The sequence below is a fragment of the Dasypus novemcinctus genome, chromosome X, assembly GCF_030445035.2.
Source record: "Dasypus novemcinctus isolate mDasNov1 chromosome X, mDasNov1.1.hap2, whole genome shotgun sequence".
Classification (NCBI taxonomy): Eukaryota; Metazoa; Chordata; class Mammalia; order Cingulata; family Dasypodidae; genus Dasypus; species Dasypus novemcinctus.
In genome coordinates, this window is record NC_080704.1 from 105733745 (window position 1) to 105753365 (window position 19621).

Below are 19621 nucleotides of genomic sequence, written 5' to 3' on the forward strand. Positions count from 1 at the left end.
GCAGTTTTCCAAGCGATTTGTTTCCATTAAAAACTGCCTTTTTAAAAGAAATAATTTATATACCAGAGGGTTAATAAATTATTGCATTCATATATAATAGGAGCAGGATTTTATGGAAAAAGAATAAAGGACAAGAATACACATTGGAAATTTTTTAAAAATTGACCAAATAAGAAATTTAATAGAAATATTAGAAGAGAAAGGAGAGGAATTCTTCCTTTTAAAAAGCAAAATGAAAAGATTAAGATAAGGGCCTGCAACACACCATGCGTGAGGTGGATGCCAGGACTGGTTGGGCCCAGATAGTGCAGGAGGTGGCGTAAGACAGAGGTTGCTGTGAAAAACTGGATACAGAGACCCAGAAATCTGAGCTCAGGGCTTTGAAGAGGACCAGGCTCTAACTCAGGGCACAGTGGTATTTTATTGACTGCTGGTGTTTCAAGCAGTAGAAGTGTGTGGGCTTCGACAGCCGGGATATGTATAATGTGTGTGAACACAATCTGTTTCCTGGTCCAATAGATAACACCAGATTTTTTTTCAGATTGTGAGAACCAGACCTTGAAAGAACACTTAATTGATGAACTGGACTATATGCTGATACCAGCCGAGGCCTGGAATGAGTTACTAAGCTGATATGGCTGTGTAAAAGGCCAGCAGTTAGAAAAATTGTGGAGAATAGCCTGTTTGTAAGCATACAAACATGTACTTTACCTCGACTGCATAGTCGAGGTATATTTGCTGGAACTGAGAGTCTGTGAAAACTGTGAGCAAACCAATGTGCTGAGTTGCCATTTTAACAAGGCAGAAACCATCACAACCACTGAGAAGGAGATGCAGAATCTGTTCAACATCCATGCAGACTGTGAGACACAACTCTGAAACAAATATATGAGCAACACCTAAGAGCAGTTGAGCAAGCTGGAAAACACTGTTCAACACCAGGGTAAGGTACTAGTAATCAAGCCCCAGAATGACCATAGTATATGGCCCAGACAGACTCTGCAGACAGAAGTTTTCAGACCACTGTGAAGCTCGACCATGGACTCCAACTTAAGATCCCTTGTCCACCAGTTCCTAAAAAGATAACAAACTACTTGTGGTAGGTAGAATAAAGCCCCCCCTCCAAAGATGGTCACATCCTCATCCTTGGAATCTGTGAATGTACCTTACATGGCAGAAGGGACTTTGCAGGTGTGAATTAGTTACGCATCTTGAGATGGGGTGGTTTTCCAGAATTACGCAGGTAGGCCCAGTGTAATCACAAGGGTCCTTGTGAAAGAAAGAGGCAGGAAAGTCAGATATGAGGGTGTAAACAAAGAATGATGCCATGTGAGAAAGACTCAACCATCCATGAGCCAGGGTCTGTGGGCAGCCTCTAGAACAGGGGTTCTTAGCCTTTTTTGTTCCACAGACCCCTTTCCTTTGCCCATCAGGTGAAAGCCACAGACCCCTTACTAAGTCCACACTGTATTGTCTTATTTAATAAATATATCACACCCACACTAACACGTCCCCACAAGAATAGTGTTTTTTTGAATTTCAGTACAAGATCATGGGCCCCTTGTTAACTCTTGCTCTAGAAGCTCCTGAAGATTCCACACAGGAACACAGCTCTATTAACACCTTGATTTTAACCCAGTGAGAACCATTTTGGACATGCGACTTCCAGCGCTGTAAGAAGATAATTTCTGTTTGTTTGTTTTTAAGTCACTAAGTTTGTGACAGGAGCAGTAGGAAACTGGCATAGATGTCCTTAGAAGTTTTTCCACACAGACCTCTCTTCTATTTGAACATCTCTCAGAAGAAGTATCCTAACAAGAAGACTAATCCAGGGGGGGCATGCTTAAGATCCTTGGGTGCCAGTAGAGAGTACACACAGCTAGGTAAGTGCTCTGTTGACCATAAAAGTAAGGACCTCATGATTTTGAAGTAGGTAGTGATTTCTTACACAGAACACAGCACTGCTAACCCTAGAGGAAGAAATAGATCAAGTGGGTGACTGGTAAATTAGGAACTTCTGTTTCATTATAGAATAAAAGGCAAGCTACAGGATGGGAGAAAATGTTTACAATACATATATCTGACATATGACTTACATTCAGAATTTCAAAGAAATTCCTAAAAGTCAGAAAGAAAAAGTAAGATAACCCCAGTAGAAACTGGGGCATAAATCTTGAACAGACACTTCACAAAAGAGAATATCCAGATGCTTGCAAACATATGGAAAGGTACTCAACTTCAGCAGTTATCCAGAAACTGCAAATTAAAACCATGAGGTGTTGCAGAAGCATACCTACTAGAATGGCTAAATGAAAAAGACAGACAATGCAAAGTGTTGTTGAGGATGCGGAGCAAGCAGAATTGTTAGACTCTGCTGATTGGGGGTTGGGGGTATTATAAATTGGTGCAGTTTTTTTATACACAACATAAACTTCCCATCTCGGCTACTCCCAAGCAAACCATTTGGTGGGATTAATAATATTCATAATATTATGGTATCTTCATTACCTACCATTACAAAAACTTTCTCATCTTCCCAAACAGAAACTACATTAACCTCCATTCCCCCTCCCCTCCAACCCTGGCACCTTGAACTCTGGTTCTGCCTCTCTGAGCTTGCATATTCTTTGATATTTTCATTGTAGTTACTGTGGAGCTTGGATTTGGCATCCTGGATATATAGCAATCTCTTTTGCTTTGAGACCAATTTGGATTCCATAGTGTACACAGATGTGTCCCTATATGCCTTCATCTCCCCTCCACCTTTGTGTAGTTCTTGTCACAGATTACACATTTCTACATTATGAGTATGAATTGCTGATTTATCATTGCATTTTATGCATTTGCCTTTTCTATCTTGTAGGGAGTAAAAGGTGGAGTAACAAACCAAAAATAAATTTCTGTTATTATGGTCTTCAAAAAAAAAAAGGACAAGATAAGAAAAATGGTAGAGCAAAGATGACAAAGTTTGAGGATCGATCCAGGGGTCTATTTTCCATCTAAGAGGTGTTAGGAAAGAGAAAAAATGTAGTAGATGAAATTATCAAATAAATAATACAAGAAAAGTTCCAGAAGAGAAGAATAGAAATCCCCAAAAAGAGCCCACCTAATACCCAAACATATGCATAATAAGAGACTGACCACTCTGAAATGATTTGCTTATCATCAATGAGAACTAGTCTGTAGTAAACTTATGTTTTAATATATACTGTTCTTTTTCAGTAGCTCTAATTTAAGGTTTGGAAATCTATACAGCCACTTCAGAGGCTGGCATTCTTATTAGAATCAGTTGGCTGAGCTAATGTGCTAATGAGACCCCAATTATGGGCCCAACCCCTGTTTAGGTCATTATAATTTCTTTTGTTCCCAGGCTAGCCTCTTAGCAAATGTGTGATTGAACATGAGGGAGCATGGGTGAGAAATTACAGATAGGTCAATACAAAATCATCCCCAGTATGAGAAAAATCACTCTAAATACTTGTCCTAGTAGAAGTTCCATGTCTTCATATATAAAAAGCAGCCTTCTCATTTTGAATAAATAAAATGTTCCTAAATTATTTTATATGGTTGGTTACTACCCATATCCTAGGTTAGATCTGTGCCTTGAAATCTTCTCCAGAGAGGTAAATGGTTAGGCTCTTTGTATTTGTGGTGGTTTCCTTGTCTTGTTTGTTCACATACAGTTTCAAGCAAAACCCCAAAAGTAATTTTCTGGCCAGTATTTCCAGGTCCATGAATGTTATATGCTAGTCAGAGTTATTGTAAATAGGAATAGAATGAGTTAAGCCAGCTGCATCTAGATGATGTTTGTGAATGATTTTCCAGAACACCTTGGAGATTGTTCATTTAGCTCTTACTGTTTTCATTAAAAAAATTTTTAAATCTCTTTGGTCAGGCACATACTATTTTCCACCTATCCTCCTTGGCATCTACTGCTACACAGTGCCACATGTTCTTTTCACGCAAATTGCTTGACTTTACCATGTCACACTAAAAATTTCCCCCCTTACACTCACTTTTCTTTTGTCTTTTTCTCTTTGAATGATTCCTATCTTTCCCTGTCTTTATCTTTCATGCTCATTTTCTAATGAATCTTTGGTAATATCCAAAGGACTTATTTAGAAAGAAAAAAGATCAGCAGGAAAAAATAAAGCTTCTCTTACTCCAGAATTTTGTCCCATTTAAAAATAAGATATTCTATTCATCTTAGGGTGTGTTTTTTTTTTAATTTTCAAAGGTGAAAAATAATCAAACCACAATGTGAGGCAGTGAAGGAGTCCATTCACCTTTCTGTGCCTCAATTTTATCCTTTGCAAAATGCAGTCACCAAGTTTTCCAAAGCCAATACCCTTGAATAAAGTAACTTCTTTTTTTAAGCCAATACTTTCTCATTAGTGTCTGCCTAAGCACTCTACTCAGAGTCCTCCCTGTTAGATGAAGAAACTGAGGGACATAGGCTCATCGTGATTTGGTGAGGGTCACATGGCTGGTCTGTGGCATTCAGAAACAGCCTGGAAAATCCAGTAGACCAGACAGTCTTCCCACTCAACTGTAAATCATTTAAACTTGGATTTAAGTATAATACCTTACCTTGGTCTCAGTGCCATAATAAGTCATTTTATTGTTTCTGGCAGGAAAGGGGGGAAAATGAAAACTAATATGATGGAGTGGTTGAAAGGTAAATCTATTTAACAGACTAAGCTTTTAAAAATTCACTGTCTTCCTCCAATTCCTTCATTTTGCACCCCAGTCTTGGGTCTTACTTAAAGAATGTGTGAAAAATAATTTCTTTGTCTTCTATGCAGGCAACTATCAATGCCATAATGGGAAGACCTCTGGGAAAGAATCAGGAGACACAGGCTCTTGTCCTAACCGGGTCACTAATCAGTTGTCTTACTTTAGGCAACTTATTTCATGACTCTGGGCTTCAGTTTTTTTATCTGTAAAAATAAGAGCATTTGAGTAGAAAGCCTCTAAGATATTTTTAGTCCCAACTTTCTCTGATGCATGACCAATTTAAAAATCACACTCTGAGGATGAACACATGAAGTAATAGGAAAGTAGGAAAAGAGACCAACTAGTTGGTCAGAGCAGAAGGTATTGCACAAACAAAAAGCGGCATGAGCCTGAAAAGTGTAAGATGGTGTTAGCAATTTAGGAATGGATTTATTCACAGTTTATATAGGTCAGTATTTTACAGAAAACCAGAAGACTTGGATTAGATGGACAATTTTCACCCCTAAGCCTGTCCTTTCTTTTTTTTTTAAGATTTATTAATTTATTTTCCCTCTTCCCCTCCTCCCACCCTGTTGTTTTTGCTGTCTGTATTGTCTTTTCTTCTCATTTTCTCTCCTGTAGGATTCACCAGCATTTGATCCTGAAGACCTCTGAAGGGAAGAGAGGTTCCCTGTCAATTGCACCACCTCAGTTCCTGGTTTCTGCTGCACTTCACCTTGACTCTCTGTCTCTCTTTTGATACATCATCATCTTGCTGTGTGACTCACTTGTGTAGGGCACTGGCTCACTATGCAGGCACTCACGTGGGCACTGGCTTGCTGTGCAGGCATACTTTCTCTTCTTCTTTTTCACCAGAAGGCCCCAGGGATTGAACCCAGGTCCTCCCATATAGTAGGCAGAAGTTCTATCACTTGAGCCACATCTGCTTCCCTTGTTCTTTCTTTTGTAGGTTGATGCAGTTACCAATGAAAAGTGATATAGTTTGGGCTGAAAACAAAGAGTCTTGACCTTAAGAGATAAAGAATATAGAAAGATGGAATCTGACAAATGAAAGACCTTAGCAACATTCAGTAATCTACAGAGGGTGGACACAATTGTTTAAGCCAGACACTGATGACATCATTTGTAACATAAAAGAATGTAGGCATCATCACAGTGGTGCTTTCTTCCCAGAGACCAGCTGTCTGCAACCCTTGACTCATTAGTCACATGGCAGGGCACATGGCAGTATCTGCTGGTCTTTCCCTTCTCTTCTGGGTTTCATTGATCTCTCTCTCTCTCTCTCTCTCTCATCTATAATGGACTCCATTAAGACTCATCCTGAGTGAGATGGGTCACAACTTAAGTAAAGTATCCTCATCAAAAAATTCTACTTACAATGGGCTTACACCTACAGGAAAGGATTAGATTTCAGATTGTGTTTTTCTGGGATACTACAGCTTCAAATCACCACATTCTCCAAATTGATTTAAAAATTAAAGGCAATCCCCATCAAAATTTCATATGCCTTCTTTTGCAGAAATTGACAAGCTGAACCCAAAATTCATGTGGAAATTCAAGTGACTCAGAATAGCAAAAATAATTTAAAACCTTCAAAAAGAACAAAGTTGGAGGGTTCACACTTTCTAATTTCAAATCTTACTACAAAGCTATGGCAATCATGACAGCATGGTACTGGCAAAAGAAACATATAGGTCAGTGGAATAGATTTGATAGTTTAAAAAAAACTATATATCTATGGTCAATTGTTTTTTTCATAAGCTTTTAATTTTGAAAGAATTTCAAACTTACAGTAAAATTGCAAAAATAACACAAAACTCATGCAGAGAACGCCAACATATCCCCCAGATACCCAGATCTGCCAATTTTAACATTTTGCCACATTTGCCGTATCATTTTATTATCTATCTATTCAAATATCTATCTATTTATCTATCTATTTACTGATCTATTTTCTAAGCATTTAAGTGTAGGTTGTAAACATTGTGCTCCTTTTTTTTTTCTTCCCCTGTCCCTCTCCTGTCTGTGTCCATTCACTGTGTGATCTTCTATGTTTGTTTCTTTTTGTCTTCTCTTCTCATTTTCTCCTCTAAGTTTTACTGGGATTTGATCCTGAGGACCTCTGATGTGGGAGAGAGGTTCCCTCTTGCTTGCGTCACTTCAGTTCCTGGTTTCTGTTGCATCTTGCCTTGACTCTCCCCTGCATCTCTTTTTTGTTACATCATCATCTTGCTTCATTACTCGCCATACAGGCACGCCTTTACCAGGAGACACTGGGGATCAAACCCAGGTCCTCCCATATGGTAGATGGAAGCCCAATTGCTTGAGCCACATCCACTTCCACACCACGCTCCTTGAACACTTAATACTCCTTAATACTTCACTTATATAACTGCCTTAAATATGGTTACCAAGTCTAAGAACTTTTAACATTTATATAAAGTTAACTGTCTTTATTCTAATTTTTTCATATGTACCAATAATGTCCTTTGGGCCTTTTCTCTTCCACTATTAGATCATGTATTGCATTCAATTGTCCTTGTCTCTTTAGTTGCCTTTTTTTTTAATTGTGAGAATATATATGCAACATTAAGTTTCCCATCTCAACCACTCCCAAGTATACCAACCAGTGGGATTAATCACATTCATGATGTTGTGATACCCTCACCCTCATCCATTACCAGAACTTTCCCTCATCCCAAGCAGAAACCTTACACTCCCGATGCTTTAACTACTGATTCTCCTCTCTCCCCTGCCCCAGCAACCTATATTATGCTTTCTGTCTGTATGAGTTTTCATATGCTAGCAATTTCATATAAGTGGAATCATAAAATAGCTGTCCATTTGTTTATGGCTTATTTGGATTCAGACTTTGAGGGCTGTTGGGATTAGTTATGTGTATTTTGCCCATGGGAAGGGCATGAATTTTGGGGTGCCAGAGGGAAGACAGTTATTGGCCTTCCTTTAAAAAGATAAATGAATTCCTAACCCCCAGTATTTCAGAATTTGACCTTATTGGAAATAAGGTCATTGCAGATATAATTAGCTAATTTAATATGAGGTCATAATGAAGTAGGATAAGCACTTAATGCAATATGACCAGCATCTTTATAAGAGAAGAGACATAGACACACAGGGAAAAAAAACCACATGAAGATGGAGGCAGAGATTGGAGTTATGCTGCCACAAACCAAGGAATAGCTGAGGCCCCCAGAAGCTAGAAAAGGCAAAGGAGTCTTCCTTAGACCTCCTAGAAGAAGCATGGCTCTTTACCTTCCAGGTGGAATCTGACCCTCCTCTTGACATAGAGGTGCAATGGACACAACCAATCCAATGTCCACATAGAAGAGGTGGCATTGGATTGGGAAAAGTGGACATAATGGATTTCAGATTTTTAACCTCCAAACTGAGAGAATAGATTTCTTTTGTTTTAAGCCATTCTGTTTATGGTCATTTTTACAGCAGCCCTAAGGAACTAATATGGTGATCATAGATTTGGCAATGGATTCTTAGATATGCCATCAAAAGCACAAGCGACAAAAGAAAAAAAATAGATAAATTTGACTTAATCAATTTTTGAAGTTTAGTGCATCAAAGGACACTATCGAGGAAATAAAGAGCCAGCCCACAGGATGGGAGAAAAGATTTGCAAATCATATTCCTGACAAGGGACTTGTAGCCGGAATATATAAAACTTTCTTGCAACTCAACAATTTCTAAAAACAACCTTATTTTAAAATGAGTAAAGAATCTGAACAGACATTTCTTCAAAGAAGAAATACAAATGGCCAATAAGCACATGAAAAGATGCTCACCATCATTAGTCATTAGGGAAATGCAAATTAAAACTACAATAAGATACTACTTCACACTCACTAGGATTGATATATTTAAAACAAGTGGAAAATAACAAACATTGGGGAGGATGTAGAAAATTGTAGACCCTTCATACATTTCTGGTGGAAATGTAAAATGGTGCAGACAATGTGGAAACCAATTTGACAGTTCCTCAAAAAGTTAAACACAGAACAATTCTACTCCTAGGTACATAACCAAGAGAATTGAAAACATATGTTCACACAAAAAGGTGTATGAAAATGATCATAGCAGCATTATTCAAAGCTGAGAAATGGAAACAAGCCAAATGCCCATCAACAAATGAATGGATGAACAAAATGTGATCTATTCAAATGATGAAATATTATTTGGCAATAAAGAGTAATGAAGAACTGATGCATGCTGCAGCATGGAGGGACCTTGAAAATATTATGTTAAGTGGAAGAAGCCAGGGACAAAACACCACATATTGTATGATTCCATTTATATGAAATGCATAGAATATGGAATCCATATAGACAGAAAGTATTTTCGTGGTTGTTAGGAGTTGGGAAAAAGGGGGAAGCGGACATGGCTGTTAGCAGATACAGGGTTGCTTTTGGAGGTGACAAAAATATTTTTGAATTAGTGAAGATGATACTCATTGAATATACTAAAAACCACTGAGTTATACATTTTTAAATGGTGATGATTATCAAATGTGAATCATATCTCAATAACAAAATTAGTAAAAAACAAAAAGAATTTAGCAAGGTATACTAATAGGTAATTCACAACACATCTATAATAAAAAGAGTTATAATTTCTTTCAGACTCTCAAATTACCAAAAATATTAAAGAAAAATAATGGCGTTAACCCAGCTGAAAGAAATAGGATAAAATAGGTACTCTCACACACTGTTGGGATATGTGTGCATTGATACAACCTCTTTGGAGGGCAATATAACTATTTATCAAGCTGTCAGGGGTTGTTTCAGGGGCTTGCAGGGCAGGAGGTGTCTGGATGTCGATTTGGTGAGACAGTGACAGAAGAGATTCTTGTGAGAGGTGGAATTTTGGGTTTCAGACATGGAGGTCAGAAGTTGTAGGCGGGACCCCTCCTCCTAGGGATGGTGGCCCAGCCACTGTGATCCCTGAAGGCTTTGTTTTGCTGCAGTGTTCCCAGGCCCTGTGTTAACCGGATGCATGGTTCCCAGGTCTGTGTCCCCTAAACCCTCTTGGCCCATGCTCCAGAGACTCACACACCTTGAGTCTGCAATATCACGGACTTCCTATCACCAAATCCACCACACCCTGAGGTCTGTCTGAGGTCCTTGGTTACCCTAGCTCTTCGCGTTTTGTGTTGTTGTTGTCTTTTTCATTCTCTCCTTGAACTTGGAGGAGTGAACCAGCTGAATTGGGGAGAGTCTGGGAAGAAAGGAGAGGCAAATCTGCTGAGAAAGCCGAATTTACCTAAACGTGCTGGAATAGGAAACTTGGTCTGGGAGAAGGTGAAGTCATAAAATCAATTAGACCTCTCCTAGCACACCTAAGGGGGAGGGATTGTAGGAGGTTCTATCCAACTTTCCAATAGCATATTTGGGGTTTCTGGTGAGGTGTAGGTGCTCTCACGCTGGAAATAAAGAGTCATAATCTTCTGTGTTGAGTTGGTTCAACAAGGACCTACTTGAATCTCCTACCAAACCTCTCAGGCAGCTTTCCTGCTGCCCTGGGAGAGATAGAAGTGAGGAAAGGAGAAAGGGGGAATGTCAGATCCCTAAGTGAATTATTTAACTGCAAAGAGGATTCCCAGTTTGAAACATTGTTTCTTTTTTCTTTTTTCTTTTTGTCTTGGTTGCTAATATTGCATTGTCTCCTGATCTTTTCTCCCATTTTATCCGCCAAGGTCCTTTCTCATTTATTTAGTATTTTTCTCTTTTTATTTTTCTTGCTTGTTTCCACTCCTTTTTCTTTGCCCCCTTTTTTCTCTTTTTTTATTTTCTCTCTTTTTCTTCTTTTTTATTTTATTTTCTTTATATAATAGATGCTTAAGGAAGCACTTCACACTTGCTGTGTTTCCTCATCCTCCATTTCCTCTTTTCTGTGTGTATTGATTTTGGCCACCTACACCATCTGCTTTCCCCCACATCTTTCTATCCTCAATCATCTGCTGTTTCTCTTACACTCCACCTCCCTTTCTTTGGCCCCCAAATTGTCTGATTTTGATTTCTAATACCTTTGTTCTGTTTTCTTTTATCCACTCATGATATTATTGTCTTTCTTTTCTCTTTCCCTCTGTCATGAAAACACTGGCCCTTTAATTCATACTATATTCCTCCCTATATTCAGTTCAATGTCTCATTATAGATACTATACTTACTGCTATAACTCTACACAACTTACATGAGTCTAATATCCATTCTCCTAGAACTCTCATTATTCCTCTGTTAACATTTATTATCAACAATACTTTATACATTTTCTTTTCTAACATATTTTGCTTTCCCTGGCCCTAATATGTTCCTTCAAAGTGAACTTAGCCAGCAATAAGAAAATAGAGTAAGAAGAACATAGTGACAAAGAGAAGCCATAACACTTACACACAAACAACAACTAATTAATCCCCAAGACTAGACAAAGAAGCTAAGGAACCGATTAAACCTATCAAGATAAAATGATGACCATACAGCAACAAAAAACTATAAACCAAACCAATAATCAGGAAAACATGGCTGAATCCAATGAACAAACTAAAAACCAGGAAGAAGAGCAGAACATCGGACAAATAATTAAAGATCTCAAAACATATATTAGAGACCGACTTAATGAAGTAAAGGAAGATATTAACAATATGAAGAAAACACTTGGAGAGGAAATTGCAGACATAGGCAAAAAGATAACAGATATGATGGTAATGAACACCACAGTTCAAGAAATCAAATATGCACTCTCACCAAATAGCAGCAGATTAGAAGAGGCAGAGGAGAGAATTAGCAACGTGGAAGACAGTACATCTGAAATCAAACAGATAGTAGAAGTGATCAATAAAAAGATAGAAAAAATCCTGCTAGGACTTAGGGACTTGAATGGCAATGCAAAATGCACAAACAGATGTATTCTAGGCATCCCAGAAGGAGAAGAGAAGGGAAAGGAGACAGAAGGGGTGTTGGAGGAAATAATGGCTGAAAACTTCCCAAATCTACTGAGGGAGATTGATGTACATGTCCAGGAAGCACAATGAACCCCAGACAGAATCAATCCCAACAGGCCCTCCCCAAGACATATATTTGTCAAATTATTCAATGCTAAGGACAAAGAGAAAATTCTAAAAGCAGCAAGAGAAAAGAGAACCATCACATACAAGTGAGGATCCATAAGATTAAGTGCTGATTTCTCATCTGAAACCATGGAGGCAAGAAGGCAGTGGTATGATATAGTCAAGGTACTAAAAGAAACAAATTTCCAACCAAGAATATTCTACCCAGCTAAACTACCAATCAAAAATGAAGGAGAGTTCAAAACATTCACAGATAAGCAGAAATTAAAAGAGTATTCCAAAAAGAACCCTGCCCTTCAAGAAATACTAAAGGGAGTTCTGCCAGAAGAAAGAAAAAAAGAGAGGAGGCAAAGTTGCAGGAGTGTAAGAGCAACAAAAAAGAAAAAATACAAGGAAATAAACAAACAAAATATGGCAAACACAGTCCAAACAAAATATGGCTAACATAATTAATTCCTTGAAAGTAATAACACTGAATGTCAATGTATTAAACTCACCTGTCAAAAGATTTGGACTGGAAGACTGGATAAGAAAATATGACCCAACTATATGCTGTCTACCAGAAACACATCTTAGACCCAGGGATTCATGGAGGTTGAAAGTGAAAGGCTGGAAAACAATCTTACAAGCAAACAATAACCAAAAAAAGGCAGGAGTAGCTATATTAATATCAGACAAAATAGACTTTAAATGCAAAACAATTGTTAGAGAAAAAGAAGGACACTACATACTACATATTAGTGAAAGGGATAATCTTTCAAGAAGAATGAAAAATCATAAATATTTATGCTCCTAACAACGGTGCCTCCCAATACGTAAGGCAAACACTGGACAAACTAAGTGAAAGAATAGATGCTTCTACAATTATAGTGGGAGACTTTAATATACCACTATCAACTTTGGACAGAACATCTCAAAAGAGAATCAATAAAGAAAAAAAAACTTTGAACAGAATATTAGAGGAGCTGGATCTAATAGACATATACATATCATTACACCTGAATACAGCAGGATATACATTTTTCTCAAGTGCACTTGGATCATTCTACAAGATAGACAATATGCTAGCCACAAAGAAAAGTTCGATGAATTCAGAAAGATAAAAGCCATAAAAAAAAATCTATGATCAAAGTGGAGTGAAGCTGGACATCTGCAAGAGCCAGAGGCCCAGATTTCACAACAAGATAAGAAAATTAAACAGCACACTCTTAGAAAAACAGCGGGTCAAAAATGAAATCTCAAAAAAAATTAATAACCACCTTGAAACTAATGAAAATGATAACACAACATACCGAAACTTATGGGATGCAGCAAAAGCAGTACTGAGAGGGAAATTTATAGCCATAATTTCATACATCAAAAAAGAAGAGCAATTATTGAAGAACTAGCTACACATTTGGAGGAATTAGTAAAAATAAACAACAAAGAAACCCCACAGGAAGAAGAAAGAAAGAAAGAAAGAACAAACATCACAACAGAACTAAATGAAATAGAAAATAAGAAAGCACTTGAAAAGATAAACAAAACCAAGAACTCGTTCTTTGAGAAGATCAATAAAATTGACAAACCCTTAGCTAGACTAACAAAGAAAAAAAGAGAGAAGATGAAAATACACAAAATAAGAAATGAGAAAGGAGATATCACCACTAACCCCACAGAAATAAAGTCTATCATAAGAGGATATTTTGAAAAACTATATTCCAACAAAAATAACAATTCAGAGGAAATGGACAAATTCCTAGAAACACATAGCAGTGTATATAGATGAAAGAAGAAATTGATGATCTCAACAAACCAATCACAAGTAAAGAGATAGAATCAGTCATTAAAAACCTCCCAACTAAGAAGAGTCCAGGGCCAGATGGCTTCACAGGTGAAATCTACAAAACATTTCGGAAAGAACTAAGGCCAATCCTGCTGAAACTCTTCCAAAAAAATCAAAACTGAAGGAACTTTACCTAACTCATTCTATGATGCCAACATTTCCCTAGTATCAAAGCCAAACAAAGATACCCCAAGAGAGGAAAATTACAGACCAATTTATCTAATGAAACTAGATGCAAAAATCCTCAACAAAATACTTGCTAACCGTATCCAACAACACAGTATATGAATTATACACCATGACGAAGTGGGATTCATTCTGGGTATGCAAGAATGTTTCAACATAAGAAAATCAATCAATGTAATACACCATATAAACAGATTGAAGGAAAAAAATCACATGATTATATCTATAGATGCCAAAAAAGCCTTGACAAAATACAGCACACTTTCTTGATAAAAACACTGCAAAAGATTGGAATACAAGGAAATTTTCTGAACATGATAAAGAGTATATATGAAAAACTGACAGCTAACATAATTGACACTGGTGAAATCCTAAAATCGTTCCTTCTAAGATCATGAACAAGACAAGAATGCCCACTATCACGTGTTCTATTTAACATTGTCTTAGAAGTACGTGCTCAAGCACTGAGGCAAGAACCAGATAAAAAAGGCACTCAAATTGGAAAGGAAGAAGTCAAAATTTCATTATTTGCAGGCAACATGATCCTATACATAGAAAACCCTGAGAGGTCTACAACAAAGCTTCTAGAACTCATAAATGAGTTCAGTAAAGTCACAGGCTATAAGATGAATTTACAAAAATGAGTAGAATTTCTGTACACCAATAATCAGCAATCAAGGATAAAATCGAGAAACAAATACCATTTAAAATAGTAAATTAAAAAATCAAATACTTAGGAATAAATTTAACTAAAGATGTAAAAAATTATACACAGAGAACTACAAAACACTTTTCAAGGAAATCAAAGTAGACCTAAATAAATGGAAGAATATTCCCTGTTCATGGATAGGAAGACTAAATATTATTAAGATGTCTATCCTACCAAAACTGATCTACACATTCAGTGCAATCTCAATAAAAATCAACAGAGCATTCTTTAAAGAACAAGAAAAACTAGCTATGAAATTTATTTGGAAAGGAAAGAGGCCTCGAATAGTGAAAGACATATTGAAAAAGAAAAACGAAACTGAAGGAATCACACTACCTGACTTCGAAACATACTACATAGCTACAGTGGTGAAAACAGCATGCTATTGGCACAAGGAGAGACACACAGACCAGTGGAACCGAACTGAGAGTTCTGATATATATCCTCATATATACAGTCGTACAATATCCGACAAAACCACCAAACCCTCTCAACTGGGAGAGAATGGCCTATTCAACAAATGGTGCCTGGAGAACTGGATATCCATATGTAAAAGAATGAAAGAGGATTATCATCTCACACCTTATACAAAAATCAAGTCAACATGATTCAAAGACCTAAATATAAGAGCCAAGATCATAAAGACTTTGGAAAGCAGTGTAGGGAAGCATATACAAGACCTTGTAATAGGAAATGGCTTGATGAACTTCACAACAAAAGCACGAGCAGCAAAACACCAAATAGATAAATGGGACTTCCACCAAAATTAAAGCCTTCTGCACCTCAAAGGAGTTTGTCAAGAAAGTGAAAAGAGAGCATACACAATGGGAGAAAATATTTGGTAACCATATCAGATAGGAGACTTATAACCTGCATATATAAAGAACTCCTATATCTTAAAAATAAAAATAAAAACAACCCATTTTACAAATGGGAAAAAGATTTAAACAGACACTTCTCCAAAGAAGATATACAAATGGCTAAAAAGCTCACGAGAAAATGCTACAAATCTCTAGCTCTCAGGGAAATGCAAATCAAAACTACAATGAGATACCATCTTATTCCCAAAAGATTGGCAGCTATGAAAAAAATATTGAAGACTACAGGTGCTGGATAGGGTGTGGAGGAAAGGGATCACTCATCCAATGCTGGTGGGAATGCAGAAGGATGAAAACATTCTGGAGGAGAGTTTGGCAGTATCTCAAAAAAATAGCTATAGATTTGCTATATTACCCAGCAATTCCCTGCTGGATATATACCCGGTAGAACTGAAAACAAGGACAAAAACTGATATATGCACACCAATGTTCATAGCAGCCTTGTTCACTATTGCCAAAAGTAGGAATCAACCCAAATGTCCATCAACAGATGAATGGATAAATAAAATGTGGTATATACACACAATGGAATACTACTCAGCTTTAAGAATGAATACACTACAAACACACGTGATAATATGGATGAATTTTTAGAACCTTATGGTGAGTGAAGAAACGCAGGCATTGAAGGACAAATACTACATGACCTCAATGATATGAAATAAGCAAACCAAGTTGCCTCAGAGAGCTAGAGACTGGATGATAGGCTTAAAGAAATTGAGGGGTAGAGGAAGTATGTAAGCTGACACCTACATGGGTGAAATCTATCATAAGCTGGAGGTAAGTATTTGTACAAGAAGGTTCAAAATTGGGGAATAGGGTTACCTTTGGGTGGGGCTTTGTGGGTTTGAGGGAGGCTAGGGATGGCAGGATGGGTAATATTGCCCAAGAAATTGGGGGGAGGGTGGGGCAACATACAAACATAGGATATTGTCAAGTATTTGGTTGAGAGTATAATGCTGGGAAAACATTTTCAAAAATAAAATAAGGAAGGTTACCTGTTTAAGATGCTTAAAGTGGATAAACCAATGCAGGACAGGCTCCTAGGGAGTATATGAATGCTCATTTTGCCATAGTGGGTTATATCATTGGATAGAGACCCATGTAATGAGAGTGAAGGTATACCCACATCCTGGGGAGGACTGATGTTCTCAAATAGAGGGAATTGTATCTCTCATGAGAAATGTTGGCTCCCAGTGCATTAGGGCAGTTGAGCATGTCAAGCCCTCAACACTGTTGCAAGTATCTCTGAACATGGCCCTTTAAGCAATGAAGATTGACAGTCACTGTGGGCCCTAAGGGGAGGGGAATGAGGTATTGAATAGATGGAGCCAATGTAACTGTGTGGGCAATAGAAGTGTTCCAAAAGCTTATGCAACGATGGATATAAGACATGTTTAATTACACCAAAAATATACAGGGACTGATAGGCTAAAATGTAAATAAAAATGTGAAACATAAGATAACTAAAAATTTAGAAAATGGTACAGTCTAAAATATAAACAACAATGTAAAAGCAAATATTACCTTGTTTGAAACCTATTGTCTCAATATCTGTACATCAGTTTCAGTATATATAGTATGAATATGTAAAAAGATTATTGGTGTGGAAGGAAAAAGGGTTTTATGTTGGATATGTGTGAGTACTGCATATTTTATAGATGAATTACTGTGATCTAAAACTTTTGTGAAGATAAGCTTAATAATTAGGAAAAGAAAAGAAAAAGATAGGACGTAGACACTGAGGAAAAGACAGAAGTAGTTGCCTTGCCAATTTGCATACAGGGCAACCCGTATTGCAGTGATGGAAGGCAAAATATCAAAAACAAAGCTTTTGCATTTTTTAATTTTTTGATACCCCAATTTATTTTTACCTTAATCTTTTAAAATAAATATGTATTCTATATCTAACCTTTAAATTCATCACTATATTCCATATTACTATTAATGGAACCTGGCAATATATTTGGCTTCACTTTTGAAGAAGTTTTGGATCACAGAGAGGTTCAACAGTGGCAGGGGAGGAATACTAGCGTGGGATGTTATTGACAGGGGACACATGGTTGGCAGAGAGTTCTCCAGGGCATATATCCAGGGTACATAAAAGTGTTTGGATATTTTCATAGTGGATACAATTAAAAACAACAACTGAGGGAGTGCTGAGTTCCTAGCCAGGGGAGCTCTATCACAGTCCCTAAAGGAACAGCAACAATCCCCCAAGTGCAACGACAAAGACCAAAAAAAAGGAAGGTCCAACAATGAGCCCTTGATACTAATGACTATGCTTGTGAGCCTGTGCACCTGAAATAAGAGCAAGGCCTAGAGCTGCAGGGTGCCTAAGGTTTACCTCTTAAGAGCCTCCGTGTTGCTCAAATGTGGTCAGTCTCCAAGGCAAACTCAGCATGTGAATATGTTGCCTTCCCCCAGCATGGGACATGAATCCCAGGGATGAGCCTCCCTGGCACCGAGAATTACTACCAAGTACCAGCTGATGATGTAACTAGAAAATGACCTTGAATAAAAGGTTCAATACGGATCAGCAGAATATCCCTGTCTACATATAATAACATGACTTCAAAATGCTGTTTGACCTAATATAAGGGGGAAATGGAAAGGAGAAATGAGATTATAAGGCTATGAGTCTCTAAAAAAGAGTCTGGACTATACTTGTGAGCTGATAAACCTAAAATAAGAACAAGGCCTAGAGCAACATTGTGCCTGGGAATTTCCTCCTGTCAGCCTTCATGTTACTCAAATGTGGCCAGTCTCGAAGCCAAACTCAGCATGTAAGTGCAATGCCTTCCCTCCAGTGTGGGACATGACACCGGGGGATGAGCCTCCCTGGCAACGAGGGACCACTATCAAATACCAACTGATGATGCAACTGGAAAAGGACCTTATACGGAAGGTTCAATGCGGATCAGCAGAATATCCATGTCTACAGAAAATACCATGACTTTAAAATGCTGTTTGACCTATAGTAAGGGGGAAATGGAAAGGAGAAATGAGTTTATATGGCTACGAGTTTCTAAAAAAGAGTCTGGAGGCTGGCAGAAGGATTGCCCTCATGCACAACTGAGCAGAGTCAGAGAGACAGATAAAGCAGATACAACCCCCAGATATTGGTTCCTTTGAAGGCTAAAGAGACCCATGAGAGTTATGGTCATGGCCGATGGGGTTAGCTACCAGGGCAGATGGCCCCTCTTTGGAAATGGTGTTTATGTGTGATGAATCTGGACTCAGATGGGATCTCCCTTCATAAGACTTTCATGCTAATATGCTGGAGGTGCAGTTAACGTTGGGGTTTAAGATATATTTAGGGGAATTGAATCTCTGGACTGACAATGTGATAGCCAGGTCCTGAGCCTCAACAGACTCCAGCACCTACAATCTGATTTATTGGACTTACCACACTCAGCTAAGATGGAGTTGAAGAAGGACAACCACCACACCATGGAGCCTAGAGTGATTACAACTGAAAATGGGAGGATTGCATCCAGCATCCATGTGGAATCTGAGCCTCCTCTTGACATAGAGGTGCAATGGACACAACCAATCCAATGTCCACATAGAAGAGATGGCATCGGATTGGGAAAAGTGGACATGGTGGACAATGGGAATGGGGAAAGGCAGGAAGAGATGAGAGGTGGAGGCGTCTTTGGGACATGGAGCTGCCCTGGATGGTGCTTCAGAGGTAATCACCGGACATTGTAAATCCTCACAGGGCCCACTGGATGGAATGGAGGAGAGTATGGGCCATGATGTGGACCATTGTCTATGAGGTGCAGAGGTGCCCAAAGATGTACTTACCAAATCCAATGGATGTGTCATGATGATGGGAACGAGTGTTGTTGGGGGGGGAGAGGGGGGGTGGGGGGTTGGGGTTGAATGGGACCTCACATATATATTTTTAATGTAATATTATTACAAAGTCAATTAAAAAATAAATAAATAAATAAATAAAAAAGAGTCTGGAGGTTGTCAGAAGGAATGCCCTTATCCACAACTGAGCAGAGTCTAAGAGACAGATAAAGTAGATACAACCCCAGGTATTGGTTCTTCTGAGGGATAAAGAGACCCACAGGTTCTATGGTCATGGCAGATGGGGTTCACTGCCATGGCAGATAGCCCTTCTTTGAAGCTGGTGTTTCTACATGATGGAATTGAACTCGGAGGGGATCTCTTCCCACAAG

The 19621-nt window shown here is 38.1% G+C and overlaps 1 pseudogene; it reads left to right on the forward strand.

Annotated features, from left to right (window-relative positions):
- Positions 1 to 266: 266 nt before the first annotated feature.
- Positions 267 to 1029, forward strand: LOC101439275 (ubiquitin carboxyl-terminal hydrolase 4 pseudogene; annotated as a pseudogene).
- The last annotated feature ends 18592 nt before the right edge of the window (positions 1030 to 19621 follow it).